The sequence below is a fragment of the Antechinus flavipes genome, chromosome 3 (assembly GCF_016432865.1).
Source record: "Antechinus flavipes isolate AdamAnt ecotype Samford, QLD, Australia chromosome 3, AdamAnt_v2, whole genome shotgun sequence".
Classification (NCBI taxonomy): domain Eukaryota; kingdom Metazoa; phylum Chordata; class Mammalia; order Dasyuromorphia; family Dasyuridae; genus Antechinus; species Antechinus flavipes.
The window spans coordinates 92,956,766-92,974,223 of NC_067400.1; positions in this window are offsets into that span (position 1 = coordinate 92,956,766).

The following is a 17,458-nucleotide window of genomic DNA, read 5'->3' on the forward strand; positions in this document are numbered from 1 at the left end:
AGTTCTGAGGCTTTATCTGGTGTCAGTCTGAGAGAATTTTGTCTGAATGCTCAGACAAAAAACTGTCTACTCTTTGCCATTCATGCTACTACTGGGCTTATATCCCAAAGAGATACTAAAGAAGGGAAAGAAATCTGTATGCGCCAAAATGTTTGTGGCAGCCCTGTTTGTAGTGGCTAGAAACTGGAAAATGAATGGATGCCCATCAATTAGAGAATGGTTGGGTAAATTGTGGGATATGAATGTTATGGAATATTATTGTTCTGTAAGAAAAGACCAGCAGGATGAATACAGAGAGGCTTGGAGAGACTTACATGAACTGATGCTAAGTGAAATGAGCAGAACCAGGAGATCATTATATACTTCAACAACGATACTGTATGAAGATGTATTCTGATGGAAGTAGATTTCTTTGACAAAGAGACCTAACTCAGTTTCAATTGATCAATGATGGACTGAAGCAGCTACAGCCAAAGAAAGAACACTGGGAAATGAATGTAAACTGCTTGCATTTTTGTTTTTCTTCCTGTGTTATTTCTACCTTCTGAATCCAATTCTGCCTGTGCAACAAGAGAACTGTTTGGTTCTGCACACATATATTGTATCTAGGATATACTGTGACATATTTAACATATATAGGACTGCTTGCCATCTAGGGGAGGGAGTGGAGGGAGAGAGAAGAAAAATCGGAACAGAAGTCAGTGCAAGGGATAATGTTGTGAAAAATTACCCCAGCATGGGTTCTGTCAATAAAAAGTTATTTAATAAAAAATAAAAAAACAATAATAAAAAAAATTAAAAAAAAAAAAAGCAGAACCTATGCTGTGGTAGGCATTGTGCTAAGTGTTATACAAATATAATCCCATTAGAGCCTCTTGATAACATTATGAGGTAGATGTGCTTACTATCCAATTTTTCCAATTGAGCAAACTAAAGTAAATTATTTTAATGACCTCCTGAGATTCACAAAGCTACTATTTGTTTGAGGCTGGATTTGAAATCAGGTTTTTGTTGCCATTGGAGAAGGAAATGGCAAACTAATGCAGTATCTTTGCCTAGAAATCTACAAAATGTGCTCACAAAGAGTTGGTCATGACAAAAGTGACCAAAGAACAACAACCACTTTCTGATCATTGACCCAGCACAATGACCCAGCATTGTGTTATGAAGCAACCTAAATATTAAATTAAAAAGTTTATATTTTAGACAATAAGAAAAAATGAGATTGGTTGTGGACTGGGGATTAGTCACATGATCTGATCTCTGCTAAAGTGTAATTTTGGCAGCAGTGTGTAAAGTAAACCAGTAGTAGAGAGTTGAGTAGTAGTGACAGACTTGAGAAACAAAGACCACTTAGGAAGTTTTTAAAATAATGTAGGCAAGGGATTATGACGGCCTGAACAATGGTGATGGCTGAAAGTAAATAGAAGTTATCAGATGTGAGAAATGTGGGCTAGAAACAACACTGTTTAGCAACTATTTGTATAAGTGAGGATGAGTGAATGACACCCTAAAATAATACTAAAATTCTGAACATGAGATACTAGGAGAATGATGGTAACTTCGACAGAAATCAAAAGTTGAAAAAAGAAAACAAAATTTAAAGGAAAAGATTATACATTCCCTTTATATATTCTAAATATTCGATTTTTTCTAAAATATTGATTGGAAATTGAAGCTGAAGCTATGGGAAGAGAATAGGGCTGGAAATATTTTTGGAAATCATCAATATGGGGATTATAGGTAAACCCAAAGGATCAGATTTGGTTACCAAAATGAGTGATAAAATGGAGGATTAACCAAAAAAGGAGATGGGAAAGGAACAATTAGACAAGTAAAAGGAAAACCAGGAAAAATAGTATTGTAGTAAGTTGGAGAAGAGAGACTATTCAGGAAGAACTGTAATATCTGGAGAATGATGGGGATAATGACATGATCCTCAGAGTAATCAATTGACAAAGCTATTTTCAGGTAATAATTGTATTTATTTGATTACTAAACCCAGAATAAGAGATCGAAAGTGGTAGTAATAGGAGAAACAATAAAAGTAGATGCAAAGCTCTGGTGGACCATTGGATTACAAAACCTGTCTGATGGTCTAATATGAAGAAATGTTGTACTTTAATATATTATACATTGATGACAAGCTGTTATAAATGTAAGCAACAATCAATATTATGCTGCTTTATTACTAGGTAGTAAGAAATTCTATAAATAATAAAAAACAAACTCAACACTGTTTCAACACACCTCAAAATTTTAGGGTCATATTTATGAGGAAAACTACCACCTCCTTGTATCCTACATTTTAAGCTTAATTCCTGTTGTATCAAAATTAACCAAATAAATCTAATTTCAAAATTATAGGCCATATGTTGAGTTAAACCAGAAATCTCCTAGGAGGGCCACAATAAGATTTGGATGGTATTCAAAAGAGCTAAATAAATTTCCATTTTATACTCTTCCTCAATCTCCTTTTTGCACAACCAACTATTTTTTTTTTAATATTCTAGCAGCCCTGCATAAAAAGACATCATATCATCTCAAACCTGCCAATCATATGGATCCAATTAATATAGAAAAACTAATGTGAATTGTTATCTCTGCTAAGATTGCCACTTTACAGTAAGTTTCACAAAGTTCTCTAGCAAGATTCAAAGGTAAAACACATAAATAAAATTCACTTTTTGGAGGAGTTGAGCTCTTCCTTCCAATTTAATTTTTTTCTTTGAAATAGAAAAGCTATAGAAGTAATTATATGGTATAGATGAATAGATTCTTTTCTCTTGTACTTTGTTAGAGAAGTTGGATTCCTGACCTTAATTAGCACCTTGACATTAGAAGAATATTGTTCATCCACCTTTTTCCTAACTTGGGGAAGAAGAGTTTTACCATGGATTTAAAGATCTTTGGGGCAAATCTTGTTCATATCCTGTTAAAGAAAAAAAAATCCTCTTCAAATTTGTGAGTGATTATAGATGCCATTTAGTGATTATTCCCCTCAAAGTTTTTGGTTTTTTTTTTTTTTTAATCTCAGAGCAAGAATGTAGCACTTGCTTCAGGACCTTTTAGTGACTGTTTCTATGGCACCTCCAAAGATTGTGGTTAAATTTTTGGGGAATGCAATTCCATGTGAACTCTAAAACAGCAAAGAATGATAGAGATTACTTCTGTATGCATTATTCTCTAAAACAATGATAAGGATTCCTTTTGTATGCACTATTGTCTTTTCTCATGATCTTTAAAAATTAAAATGTATTCTTTTAAAAAGGTGATGGTCTATAACCTTTTTCCTTTTTTGATCCCTCAAGTTAAAGTGTTTATATCACCAGAATCTAGGCTACCACATCATTAAATATGCACTTGATAAATGTTTCTTAAAGTTCTTCAAATTCCATGAGCAGCTGAATAAAAATAAATATTATATAAATTTATATCATGCTCACTCTGTGTCAGGCATTGTTCCATGTGCTTTATAATTTTTATCTCATTAGATTCCCATCATAATACCTCAAAAAATAATTGGTACTATGTCATTCTTATCCCCATTTTACAGATGGAGAAATGGAGTCAAACAGATTAAATATTTTTGTTCAACTTCACAGATCTGAGGCCAGTTTTCCTAGGATTAGAACTTGATACACTATTTGATTTTATGGACTAAAGCTTAAGTTACAGGAATGATGGTTTCTTTACTTGGTTCAGATTTTGGTAAAAGACATATTTGATTGCAATCTTCCAAATCTAACCAAAAGGGATTGAGAATGAAAAAAAAAAACGAGAGGGTAAGAAAGAAACCCATAGATGTTTATCTTCAAAGCAAAGTATCATAGTTAAAATGCAGGAAGAAAAATGATGATACGGACCCCTTTTAATTAAAATTCACAAGACAAATATGTACATATGTACATGTCTCTCTCTCTCTCTCTCTCTCTCTCTATATATATATATATATATATATGCATATATATATGTATGTGTATATAGATATAAATATAGAATCATACACTAGTGGAGGAACCAGTATTAAAGTCAATGACTTTAAATGTTTATGCATATCTATAAAAAAATAAATATATACACAGTTCTCAAGGTAAACTAATGAAAAAAGGCAAATTTAACTATTTTATTTATAGATATCAATAAGTAATACTTGATATGAGAAGACTTTTGATTGAAGTATGTCTATCACTAGAGGGCACAAATTACTGAAAAGAAATAGGATAGATGAAAGAAATATTTATTTAAAATTACTTTAATCTGTCAATTTATCCATTAATTAAAATGAAAAAGAATCTACAATCATTTAAGCTTCATTGTTGTTATGTAGATAGGGTCAATAGTCTTCCTAGAACAGTGGTTAGTCATTATTGCTTAAATTTCTCATATATTTTATCATTCTTCCTCAACTTTCTCATGTCATCTCATTTGTCACATTACAACTGGTACTATTTGTGTATTTGTCAAATGTCTCTTTCTAGACTGTAGGCCCCTAGAAAGCAGGAGTTGTCTCAGTGGCTCAAACATTGATAAAGTGCTCTTTTTTCCTTTTTCTTCTACTGATTAAGACCATGATCTTTTTCTAGCTTGATTTTATTAAAATACTTTGAAGCAATTTAACTGACAGAAAAGTGTAAAATAGATTTTATGTAACATATGAGTGAATCCATCAGTTTAATTATGGTGTTGCATATACCCATGATGGCAGAACGACTTCTGAACTGTCCTACCAATCGTTTTCAGTGGAACCGATCAGCTTTGTTACTCAGAAATGTGCTCAGTAGAGAAATGATGTATAGCTTCTCTAATTGCCCTGCTGTTTAAATTGACCCCCAGCTGGTTGGTCTGACTGAAAGTTATGGTTGGAGCAATATAGCAATACAGCTCTTAAGCAGACCATGGAAAAACAGGCTGACTTTTCTTTCTTAAAGTCATCTTTGATTCCAAGCATTAATTTCCCCCTCTGAGGCTTAAATTAGAATTCAGATTAAACACACACACAGACACACACACAGACACACACACACACACACACACACACACCAGTATCAATCTCCAAAATTTGATCCAAAGCTTGTATCTAGGTTGTCCACATTTCCTTTCCCCAAAGTCTGTATCTGCTGGATCCAGATAAGAATCATGTAAACTCAACTAATATTACAGGTTTGAGCACCTCCTTGTAGCTGTAATCACTGAAAAACCTGAACTGTGTCCCTCCTCTCTGACTGTCCCCTCTTATTACCTTTTTACTCAATAAAAATGGCTTGCTTTACTTTCTCTCTATTGATTCCCATCTAATTCTGGGTTCTTTTTTGAGATGTTCTTCCTCCCACTGCATTTTATAATCCTAAACCTCATTCAGTAAGACTAAATCTCACTCCCTAAACAATCTTTTTCTAAGCATCTAGAGCAGAGATAATCAAACTGGCTAATCAAACTTAATTCACTCAAAGCTCCTCCTTCCTTATAAATAGTTTCTCCTTTTTAATAGCTTGGTTTTTTAAAGGAGACAGAAACCCTTTTTTCCTAAACATTTTAAAATGAATTTGATTATATGTATCAATTAAAATGATATAGGTTGTTTTTTTTTTTTTTTTTCTGTGATTGCAAAAAGAAAAAAAAAGGATGAATAAGACATGTTTATGTATTAGGGTCTTAATATAATGGTATTTATATAAACATAAGGTAACAATATTTCTGGAATAGCTAGGTGGTACAGAGGATAAAATGCTGGGGCTGAAGTCATGAAAAATGACTAAATTCATTTTCTAAATTTCCTAAATTCAAATTTGGCCTTAGATATTTAATAGTTGTATGACCTTGAACGGGTCACTTAACCATGTTTTCTTGTTTCCTCATTTGTAAAATGAGTTAGAGAAGGAAAGGGAAAACCACTTTATGATCTTTTCAAGAAAACCTCACATGTGATAATGAAGAGTCAAACACAATGGAAAAATGACTGAACAACAACAGTAGCATTATTATAATGATTCATAACAGTACCTTAATTTCATTTTCTTTCCTTATCTTTGTCATTCAGGCTTTTTTGTCTATTGTGTTATTATTGAATTGTAAATCATATTGATTCTGGATTTATCTGTAACATCTGAGTTATAAAAGTTAAATAATTTAAAGTGTATTTATTTCTGATTTCCCCAAAGAAAATGAAATAAGCAGCTCACTTTTTTTTTCCAAATTAAATTGTTGATCATTCTTGGCTTTTTAGAGAGATAATTACCAGAGTTGCCATTTGATATGCAGGAAAATGCCAAAGTCGCAACCGAAGCAACTACAAGGCATGATAATTATAAATTTAGAGGGAATCATTTATTAGTGACTTCAGGTTCACAGCAAATCCTGCAGGAAATAGAAAATGCTGGAGCTGTTGCACAGCCAGATTCAGTAACACATGTAAGCAACAGCATGTAAGCAACCTTCAAAGTCAAAAATCATTCAAAAATATCTAATCCCATAACTGTATTGGAGTTGGCAGGTGCTTACTCCACAGAACATTAATTTGGAAGATTTAGAGGAGATTTTTAAATAACCTTCTGTACCCATTATGTTAAGAACAATGTGCTGGAGAATAAAGGCACAGAATATCTCATAACTTCTAAGAGTGAAGATGTGAAAATTGAAATTAGAAAAAAATATTTTCAACCTGTCATTCAATAATATCAGTTAGTCATTTCTGGTTGTTCTTGTTGTATTTTCATTGTAAAGAGTACATGGGAAAAAATATTACTAACTACAGAAAAGTTTCTGCAAACTTTGGCTACGTACTGAATGATGTAACTTAACAAATGGAAATCTGAACATGAGTGATTTGCAAAAGATAAAACTTATTCCTCAGAGCTTATTATCAAAACTTAAGAGAAGGACTTTCAAAGAAACTCTTGGTTAAATTCCTTTTGACTTGTGTCTCAAGGGTCCACTGTAACGATGTGTGTTGAATCCTGGAGCACTGAGGTATATAGTTTAATCAAACATGATTTTTGCAAAGCCTTCTTAAAATCAGGGAAGTGTATGCTCAGCCAAATTTATTCTGAATCATTTTCATTAAACTAAAATTTGACAAGTTTATGGGAATGGATAAAGGAAACAAAAAGAAATGAGTAAGGGAGAAAATAACTAACAACTCATAGGCTGAACAGGTGGCATATGCTTGAACTGTCATGAAATTTTTAAAATGACAGTAATTTGATGTGGAGATATAAGATCTGGTGGATGAAAGGAAGTAAATGTTGTTTACACAATGCCATTCTTTTAAAATATATTACCTTGTAATCTTGAGCTTAAAAGCACAAAATCAACAGCATAGATGTTGAGAAGGCCACAAAATAAAGGCATGGAGAAATAAATGTTAAAAATAACATAGATATGAATTTGAGAAACAAAACAACTAAGCTTATTTTGAAAACTGTTAAAAATGGCATAGAGCCATTCATTTGAAGATTTATTAATTTCAATGGCAAAGTATTTCTTGAATAAAATTTCTTTTGTGGAAGAGAGTTAAGAGAATTTACTCTCTTTACTTTCTCACACCTTTTCCTTATTTACCAGACAATGATTTTGTATTAAAATTGGAAAATATAAAGTTCCCCTAAGAAATGATAGCAATATCCCTGGAGAGGCTTTGATTTACAGCACTACTTATATTAGGAGATGAGACACATTGAGGACAAAAGAAACACATAAAAAGTAGCTTGAGAGAAACTAGATCTCTTAGTACATTGTTGATGGATTTGCAACTTAGAGAAAACTTGATTTAACTTAGGTAATCAATCTGAGCTAAACAGAGAGTTCTATCTAGGGAGAGTTTTATGAGGAGTCGTTAAGAAAGAAAAGCATCTCTCAGAACCAAGAATTTCAATGATCCTTTGGTTGCATGTGTAATTATTAGCCAACTGTCTATGTTATGCAATAGGAAAAAAGAGTTGGGGTTGAAAGTTAGTATTTATAGAAGGATTATAACAGATATCAGTTAAGTAAATATCATTCCTAAAAGCTAATTAATTATGGCTGTAAATCAATTCTGATCAAGGCTTAGGAGGGATAGGAATAGAAACCTCAGTTCCTTAGAATTATCCCTTTAAAGCTAAGGGAAATCATATTCAGTTTTCTTTTGACAATCCGACTCACCAATAGGAAGAGAAATTAGTGAGAATATTGTAAAAGACATTGCCATAGAGTTAAAATTCAATTGTCTAGACTCTTGGCAAACTATGAGCCAGGGGCCAAATCCTAGCACCACCAGCCTATTTTTGCATAAGCTCTAAACTTAGATTAGTATTTTATACCACATTAATAATGAATAAAAAGTATATGTGGTATATCTTAAGTTCATATTACAAAAAAAGATCATAAATTATTCACAGTTTTGGATAGGAGATGTACTCTTACTCAAACAAGGAATAGAGGCCACTAAAATGATTTAAATAAAATATATGTTTGATTATAAGAAAATGAAAATCTCTGACAAAAACAAAATTAATACATCCAACATATTAAGGAAAGTAAAAACAAAAAAAAAATACTACAACAACATTCACCAATTTTCTCAGGTAAGGCTGGTTCAAAATGCACAAGTAATTAAGGGAAATATTTAAAATTAAAAGCAATTCCACAAAGATTAGTGGTCAAAAGAGAGAAACTTTTTTTTGGATGGATAGATGAAATTACTTGTTAAGAATTTTTATTTTTCATTAAAGCTTTTTATTTTCAAAATATATTAATGGAAATTTTTAAAATTTCATAATTTGCAAAATATTGTGTTCCAAAAATTTCCCCTCCCTCATTCCCATCCCCTTTCCTAAATAGCAAGTAATACAATATATGTTAAAAATGAAACAAAATATTTTTAAGCTAATGAGAAGTATATATAACTATTTCAAATCCATAGTAAATCCAAATCAAAACTAGTCTTAAGTTTTCATCATGCTGCCAGAATATTAGCAATCATTACAAGAGATGAGAATAGTCAATAATTAAATGTTCATGAGAGAATAAAACTGTTTATACCTAATTGGAGGTATTATGGATCAGTAGAAACATTTTAGAAAATAATTAAAATTATATAAATAAACATAATAAAAATAATAAGTCTGTATTACTAGACATGTGGCCTAAGAAAATGAGAGATATGATAATTTTCCCCACAATATCAAGATGTTTAAAGTATCATTTTTTTTAAATCAAAGAATTTGAAACAACATAACCTATCAATTGAAGTGTGGTTAAACAAATAGTGATAAATGATTGGAATATAATGTTAGCTAGGTCCAAGAAATAAAAGATATGATGGGGTTTGAGAAATAAGGAAAAAAAAAACTTTCATAAAATGCTAAAACAAACAAAAAACCTAAGCAGAGTAAAGATAACAATGTGCACAATGATTGCAATATAAATGGAAAGTCCCAGCCACAAAACAATCAAAATTAAATACTGCAAAAACACAAAAAGCAATTATGATCCCAATGAAAAGATATAACAAGACCCTTGACTTCTTTGAAGATCTAGGGAATGTCCATTAATATAGAATATCAGCCATATTATTCAGATTTTAAAAATTATGTAAGTTGTGTTTATTTTTCCTCTTCTTTCATATTTTAGCCCTTATAGGATTCTTTTTAAAAATATTGCATGCACCCTATTAAAACATGAGAGAATATAGGAATAAATGGAGTTTTTCTTAAAATGATTAATACCATCTATTTAAAGCCTTTATCAAACATCAGATGAAATAGGGATAAAGTAGAATCATTCCCAATAAGATGAGGATGAAACGAGGTTGCCCACTATCACCATTACTATTCAATATTGGATTAGAAATGTTAAATTTAGCAATAAGAGAAGAAAAAGAGATTAAAGGAATTAGAATAGGTAAGGAGGAAACCAAATTATCACTCTTTGTAGATGATATAATAGTATATTTAGAGAATCTTAGAGAGTCAACTATAAAAACTACTAGAAACAGTTCATAACTTTATCAAAGTTGCAAGATACAAAATAAATCTCTGTAAATGATCAGATTATTTATTACCAACAAAACATAGCAGCAAGAGATACAAATAAAAATTGCATTAAAAATGTAGATAATATAATATGGGAGTCTACCTGCCAAGGCAAAGTCAAGAACTATATGAACACAATTACAAAACACTTTCCACAAAAATAAAGTCAGATGTAATGTCTTAGAAAAATATCAAGTGCTCACACGTTGGCCAAGCAAATGTAATAAAAATGACAATACTACTTAAATTAATCTACTTATTCAGTGCCATACCAAACAGTGTTTGTACTGGGCTTGTATCCAAAAGAGATCATAAAGGAGGAAAAAGGACCCTAATGTGCAAAAATCTTTGTGGTAGTTTGTAAAGGGCTGAAACTCTGAATAGATGCACTAGAATCAAACAATTGAGCACTTAAAGCTAATTACCTATTGGACAATACTTTTTTAGCATATGCTTGGAAAATGGCCCTTCTCACTATTCCATGCTAGCTCGATCTTTTGTTGTATACAGATTATCATAGGAGGGATTAGGGGGTGAAGTAAGACAAGCCAGAGTCACTTTGAAGGAGGATGAGGGGAAGGGAGTTTGGTCGATGGAGACCATGTGGCAGTTTTGTCAATCCTCTTCACTTCTTCCCCTAAAGACCAAGGACTTTTGCTTATCATGAATCTGGCTGATTCTGAGGCCTCCAGAGAGCTAATCCAGACTTCACAGCAGCTCTTTTTGTAGTGGCACAAAACTGGAAACTGAGTGGATGCCCATCAATTGCAGAGTGGTTGAACAGGTTATGGCATATGAATGCTATGGTGTATTATTTTTCTATAAGAAATGATCAGCAAGGTGATTTCAGAGAGGCCTAGAGACACTTACATAAATCGAAGTTAAGTGAAATGAGCCAGGAGATCATCATGCATGGCAACAGCAAGAATATATGATGACCAATAGACATTGTTCTCATCAACAATGAAGTGATTTAAACCAGTTCCAATGGTCTTGTGATGAAGAAAGCCATCTGCACCCAGAGTGAGAAAAATGGGAACTGAATGTGGACTACAACATAGTAGTTTCACTCTTTTTGTAGTTGTTTGCTTGCATTTTTTTCTTTCTCATTTTTTTTTCCTTTTTAATCTGATTTTTCTTTTGCAGCATATTTGTGGAAATATGTATACAGGAATTGCAAAAAAAAATGAATAGAAATCTAGGTTTGTTACAATAAAACATTTTTAAGATGGAAAAATACTATAAATGTTATAGCATCATATAAAAGTGAGTTATTATTTTAGAGATAACAGTGTGATATAGTGTTTCATTTTTGTTTTTGTATACCTCTCCAGAGCTAGCACAGTGCCAGGCCCATTTATCAATATTTTGGGACTTGGCATATTTATGAATGCACATAGAACTAATAAATTTTTGGTTGATTGGTAAAAAAAAAAAACGAGATGATGTCTCTAGATAGGAATGAATGTTAAAAATTAATGCATTGTAAAGCGAACATATATCAGTAATGGTGATAAAGATGATAGTGATGATAGTGCTTGTGGTGGCTTTATAAAATTAGTTTCAATTAAGTGATAACTTCAGAATCCATGCTACAAAACTTAAAGTGAAATTAATGAGAAAACACAAAGTAGAAGCCATGCACGCAGACAAATTTTGCAAAATTGAGTACTGTTGTCTCCTGTCATTCACGTCATAGGTATTGGCTTTCTGTCTTCTGACTTCATAATTCAACAGATAATATTCTTTTCAGTTAAAGTGATCTTTTAATTGCTATTTCAATAACCATTTTATTCTTTCATTGATGTTTGATTGTTTAAGAGAAATGAGATATAGAATAAAAGTATTCATAGTTCTATCTTTCCTTTCCTTATTTAATGCAATCTAACCATCACATAATCTCAGTAAGGCATATTGCATTATTCACTATCTCCAGATATCATTCTGTCTTTTGTCCAATTCTATGTCTCTGCACATCATTTCCTGTGTCTACAATAGCCTCCATTTGCATTTCTATTACTTAATATTTCTGAGGCAGAGCCAAGGTGGTGAAGAGTAGACAGGACACTGCTTTACCTCTTCCTGGCTTTCTTCAAGATGAGCACTAGGTCAAGATTCTAAACAGATTTTGGAGGGACAGAACCCATAAACATTTAGAATGTCATAATTTTCTAGCTTAGGATATCTTGGAAGGACTTCAGGAAAAGTCTGTCTCAACTGGGCAGGGGGAAATGTAGCCCAGTGCAGGTGCAACATGAGGAGGTCTACCATGGGGAATCTAGCTAATGGCTCTTAGGCAAAATACGGTAGTGTTTGTTACTCTATCTTGATTCAAAAGGCCAGACTAACAGACCAACTGTGAAACTTCCAACACAACCAAGAGTGTAAGTCATGTTTTAAAAATGAGCAAAAGAATATATATATTAAAAAAAAAAAAAAAAAAAAAAAAAAAAAAAAAAAAAAAAAAAGCTCTGGCCATAGAGAACTATTATGGAGACAAGAAAGACTGGAACACAAACTCAGAAAAGGAAAGCAAATACAAAACAGCTCTTGCAGATTAAGTCTCAAAGCATTATATCAATAGGCCTCCAGTTTAAAAGTTCAAAAAGGATCTAAAAAGAGAGAGAGAAGAAAAATGGGCAAAAGAAATGAGAGCATTGCAGGACAGTTATAAAGATTTTGGGAGGGTGAAATCAAAACCTTGGAAAAGGAAGTACAGAAACTGAGGAATGAAACAATTTTTTTAAAAGTAAATTTGATGAAATAGGGAAAAAATATTGAAGAGAACAAATCCTTAAAAATGGAATTGTCCCCAATTGATAAATGATCAAATTTTCAAATGATGAAATTTAAACATTCTATAGTTATATGAAAAAGAGCTTAAAATCACTATTAATTAGAGAAATGCAAATTAAAACAACTCTGAGGTACCACTTCACATCTCTCAGATTTGCTAAGATGACAGGAAAAAAATAATAATAAATGTTGGAGGGGATATGGGAAAACTGGGATACTAATACATTGTTGGTGGAGATGTGAAATAATCCAACCATTCTGGAGAGCAATTTAGAACTGTGCTCAAAGGGGTATAAAATTGTGCTTATCCTTTGATCTAGCAATGCCATTCCTGTGTCTGTATCCCAAGAAAATCTTAAAGGACCCACATGTACAAAACTATTTGTGGCACCTCTTTTTGTGATAGTAGAGAATTGGAAAATGAGTAGATGCCCATCAATTGGGGTGGGGGGAGGGGTGGTAAAATAAGTTATGGTATATTAAAATAATGGAATATTATTTCCCTATAAAAATGAGGAACAATCTAATTTTAGAAAGGCCCAGAAAGATCTACATGAACTGATGTTGAACAAAACAAGCAGAACTAGGAATACATTGTACATAATAATATCAACAAGTTGTGATGATCAATGAAAGACTTAATTCTTCTCGTGATTCACTGATCCAAAGCAATCCCAATAGACTTTGAAAACAAAATGTTATCTGCAACCAGAAAAAGAACTGAGGAGACTGAATGTAAATCAATACATTCTTTGTTCATTTCTTTTTTTTTTTTAATCTTTCCAATGGTTTCTTCCTTTTGCTCTAATATTTCTGTCCCTATATGATTCATAAAGTAAAATGTACAAAAACAAATAAATTTACTAGAAAAATATAGAATTGGCAAAATAGAAAAAAAAAAAAAAACACTGAACTTCTTTGGAAGTACAATTGACCAATGCAAAAGGAGGTAAGAAAGCTAATTGAAGAAAATTATTCATCAAAATTAGAATTGAACAAATAGAAATGAATGATTTAATGGCAATTCAAGAATCTGTCAAACATAATGAAAAAAAAGAAAAAATAGAAGGAAATGTAAAATATGTCATTGGAAAAATAAGTGAGCTGGAAAATAGCTGGAAAATCCAGGAGAGAGGCTTTATTAAACTACCTGAAAGCCATGATGAAAAAAAAAAAAAAGAGCCTAGACAACATCTTTCAATAAACCATTAAAAAAAACACTGTCCTGATATCCCAAAATCAGAGATTAAAATAATCATTGAAAGAACCACCTCCTGAAAGTGATCTCAAAATAAAGATTTCAAGAAATATAACAGCTAACTTCTAAAATTATCAGATCAAGGAGTAAATCCTGAAAGCAGCCAGAAAGAATCCAAAAATCAAAGAATGAAAAACCCAATTAACTAATTGGGTAATTAACTAAGATCTCTCATCGTTCACATCAAAGAATTAGATAAACTAAAATTTGATATTCTAAAGGGCAAGGCAGACTATAACTAACAATCAACTACTCAGCAAAATTAAGCATTGTCTTTCAGGAGGAAATGGGTATTTAATATAATAGGGTATTTTTAATCATTTCAGGTGAAAAGAACAAAGCAAAAGAGGCAATTTCATCCCAAATACAAAATTCAAGAGAAGCCTAAAAAGGTAAATGGAAGAAAAATATATTTAAAGATTAAAATGTTTATATCCCTATACTGGAAAAAGATATATGTAACTTTTGAGAACTATATCTTTGTTGGCTCAGCTGGAAAGGGAATACTTAGAGAATATAGTTGTAAATTGATTTTAATGTGATTATATGAAAAAGAAATTGTGAATGGAAGGGGATTATTATAAGAGAAAAGAAAAGAGGAGATAAAATTTAGTAGTAGTGGTAGTAGAACCTTAATCAGATCAGATTTGGCTCAAAGAGGGAATAACATGTACTTGTTTGGTATATGGGATTTTGTCTTACCCCATAGAGTAGGAGGAGGAGAAAAAGGAAAGAAAGAAATGGACTGGAAAGGAAAGAATTAGAGAGGTAGTGATTATAATCAATACAATAATGAAGAGGGAAAGGATGGAAGGAGAGAGAAAGGTATAACTTGTAAAAAAAAAAATAAGATGGGGAAAAAATACAGAATTAGTAATCTTAACAATGAAAGTGAATGGGATGAACTCGCCCATAAAATGAAAATGGGTAGCATACTGAATTAAAAGCCAAAATTCTACAATATGGTATTTACAAGAAAGACATTTGAAACAGAGTTACATTCAGAGAAATGGTAAAATGATGAAGAGGTAACAATCCTGATCTCAGAAAAAGCAAAAGCAAAAATAGAGCTAATTAAAAGACTTAAAGGATGAATCTGCATGTAGTTAAAGGGTACTGTAGATAATGAAGAAATATTAATACTAAAGATTAATGCACCAAGTGGTATAGCATCCAAATTCTTAGAAAGAATTTAAATGAGTTGCAAGAAGAAATGAACTGCAAAACTATAGGGATCTCAACCCATCTCTTTCAGAACTAGATAAATCTAACCAAAATAAGAAAAAAGTTAAGGTGGCAAATTGAATTTTAGAAAATGTAGGTATGATAGATCTTTGGAGAAAATTGAATGGGGATAAAAAGGAATATACCCTTTTCTCAGTAGTATGACACCTACACAAAAAAATAACCATGCAATAGGGCATAAAAATTCCAATCAAATGAAGAAAGGCAGAAATAGTAAATGTGTCCTTTACAAATCATGATGCAATAAAAATTAAGTGTTATAAAGGCCATGGAAAATAAACCAAAATATAATTGGAAACAAATAATCTAATTTTAAGGAATGAGTGGGTCAAACAAAAAATCACAGTAACAGTCAATAATTCCATCCAAGAGAATGACAATAAATTAGACAACATACCAAAATTTATGGAATTCAGACAAAGTATTTTTAGAGGAAATTTTATAACACTAAATGCATACATGAATAAAATAGAAAAACAGAAGACCTAAAACTATACTACAAAACAGCAATTATCAAAATCATTTGGTACTGGTAAAGAAATGCAGTAGTAGATCTGCGAAATAGAATAAGTTTAAAAGACACAAAAGTTAATGATTATAATAATCTAGTTTTTGATACACACAAAGACTTCAGCTTGTGGGACGAGAAATCACTATTTGACAAAAATCGTTGGGAAAATTGGAAATTAGTATGACAGAAACTAGGTGTTGACCAACATTGAAATTCCTATACTAAGATAAAGGTTAAATGGGTTCATGATTTAGACATAAATTGTAATACTATAAGTAAATTAGGAGAACAAAGGATTGTCTACCTCTCATAACTGTGCAGAAGGACCAAAAAAAAGACCTAGAAAAAGCATTATAAAATGCAAAATGTGTAATTTTGATTATATTAAATTTTAAAAAGTTTTATACACACAAAACCAATGCAAACTAAATTATAAGGGAAGCAAAAAGCTGCATACAAGCCATTCCCCAATTGATAAATGATCAAAAGACATGAACAGACTTTTCAGGTGATGAAACTAAAATCTGGTCACATGAAAAAAAATGTTCTAAATGACTATTGATTAGTGAATTGTTAATTAAGACAACTCTGATGTACCATTTCACACTTCTCAGATTAGCTAACATAACAGGAAAGGATAATGATAAATGTTGAAGATGATGTGGGAAAATTGAACACTAATGCATTGTTGGTGAAATTGTGAATTGATCCAACAATTCTGGAAAGCAAATATGGAATTATGCCCAAAAGGCTATCAAACTGTGCATATCCTTTGATGCAGCAGTCTCTCAACTGAGTCTGCATCCTGGAGAGATCATAAAAAAGGTAAAGGAAACTATACATGCAAAAATGTTAGTAGTAGTCCTTTTTGTAGTGGTGAAAAACTGAAAATTCATTGAATGCTCTTTAATTGGAGAATGGCTAAATAAATTATGGTATATGAATATAAGGGAATATTATTTTTATAAGAAATGACAAGCAAATTGATTTCAAAAAAGTCTGGAAAGACTTGCATGAACTGATGCTAACTAAAATGAGTAGGACCAAAAGAACATTATACATAGCAACAAGATTATGTGATCAACTTTGATCTGCATCTAGAGAGAGAATTATGAAGACTGAATGTGGATCAAAGAATAGTATTTTCACTTTTTTTGTTGTTTGTTTACTAGTTTTACACCTTTCCTCTAATTCTTCTTTTTCCTTCTTATTAATCTTGCCCTTTCTTTTCCCCCATTCTTCCTACTTTCCTATGAGGTTAGACAAGTTTCTTTGTGATACCAAATATGTCTGATATTCTCTCTTAGAGCCAAATTTCCTGAGAGTAAGATTCATACAATGCTGATCCCCCTCCTTTCGTTCCTTCAATTGTAATAGGTTTTCTTTGCCTCTTCATGAGATGCAATTTCCCTTATTTTACCTCCTTTTCCCTCTTTTCCAGTTTTATCCCTTTCCCACCTCTAGTTTCTTTATCATATTAGCATAATAATATCAAATTTTAACCACATTCTCTAAGAATACCCATAACAGAAATATAGTTCTCAATAGTTCTTTCCTTTTTACTTTTTTATGCTCTTCTTGAGTTCTATGTTTGGAGATCAAATTTTTGGTCAGTTCTGGTCTTTTCATTAGAAA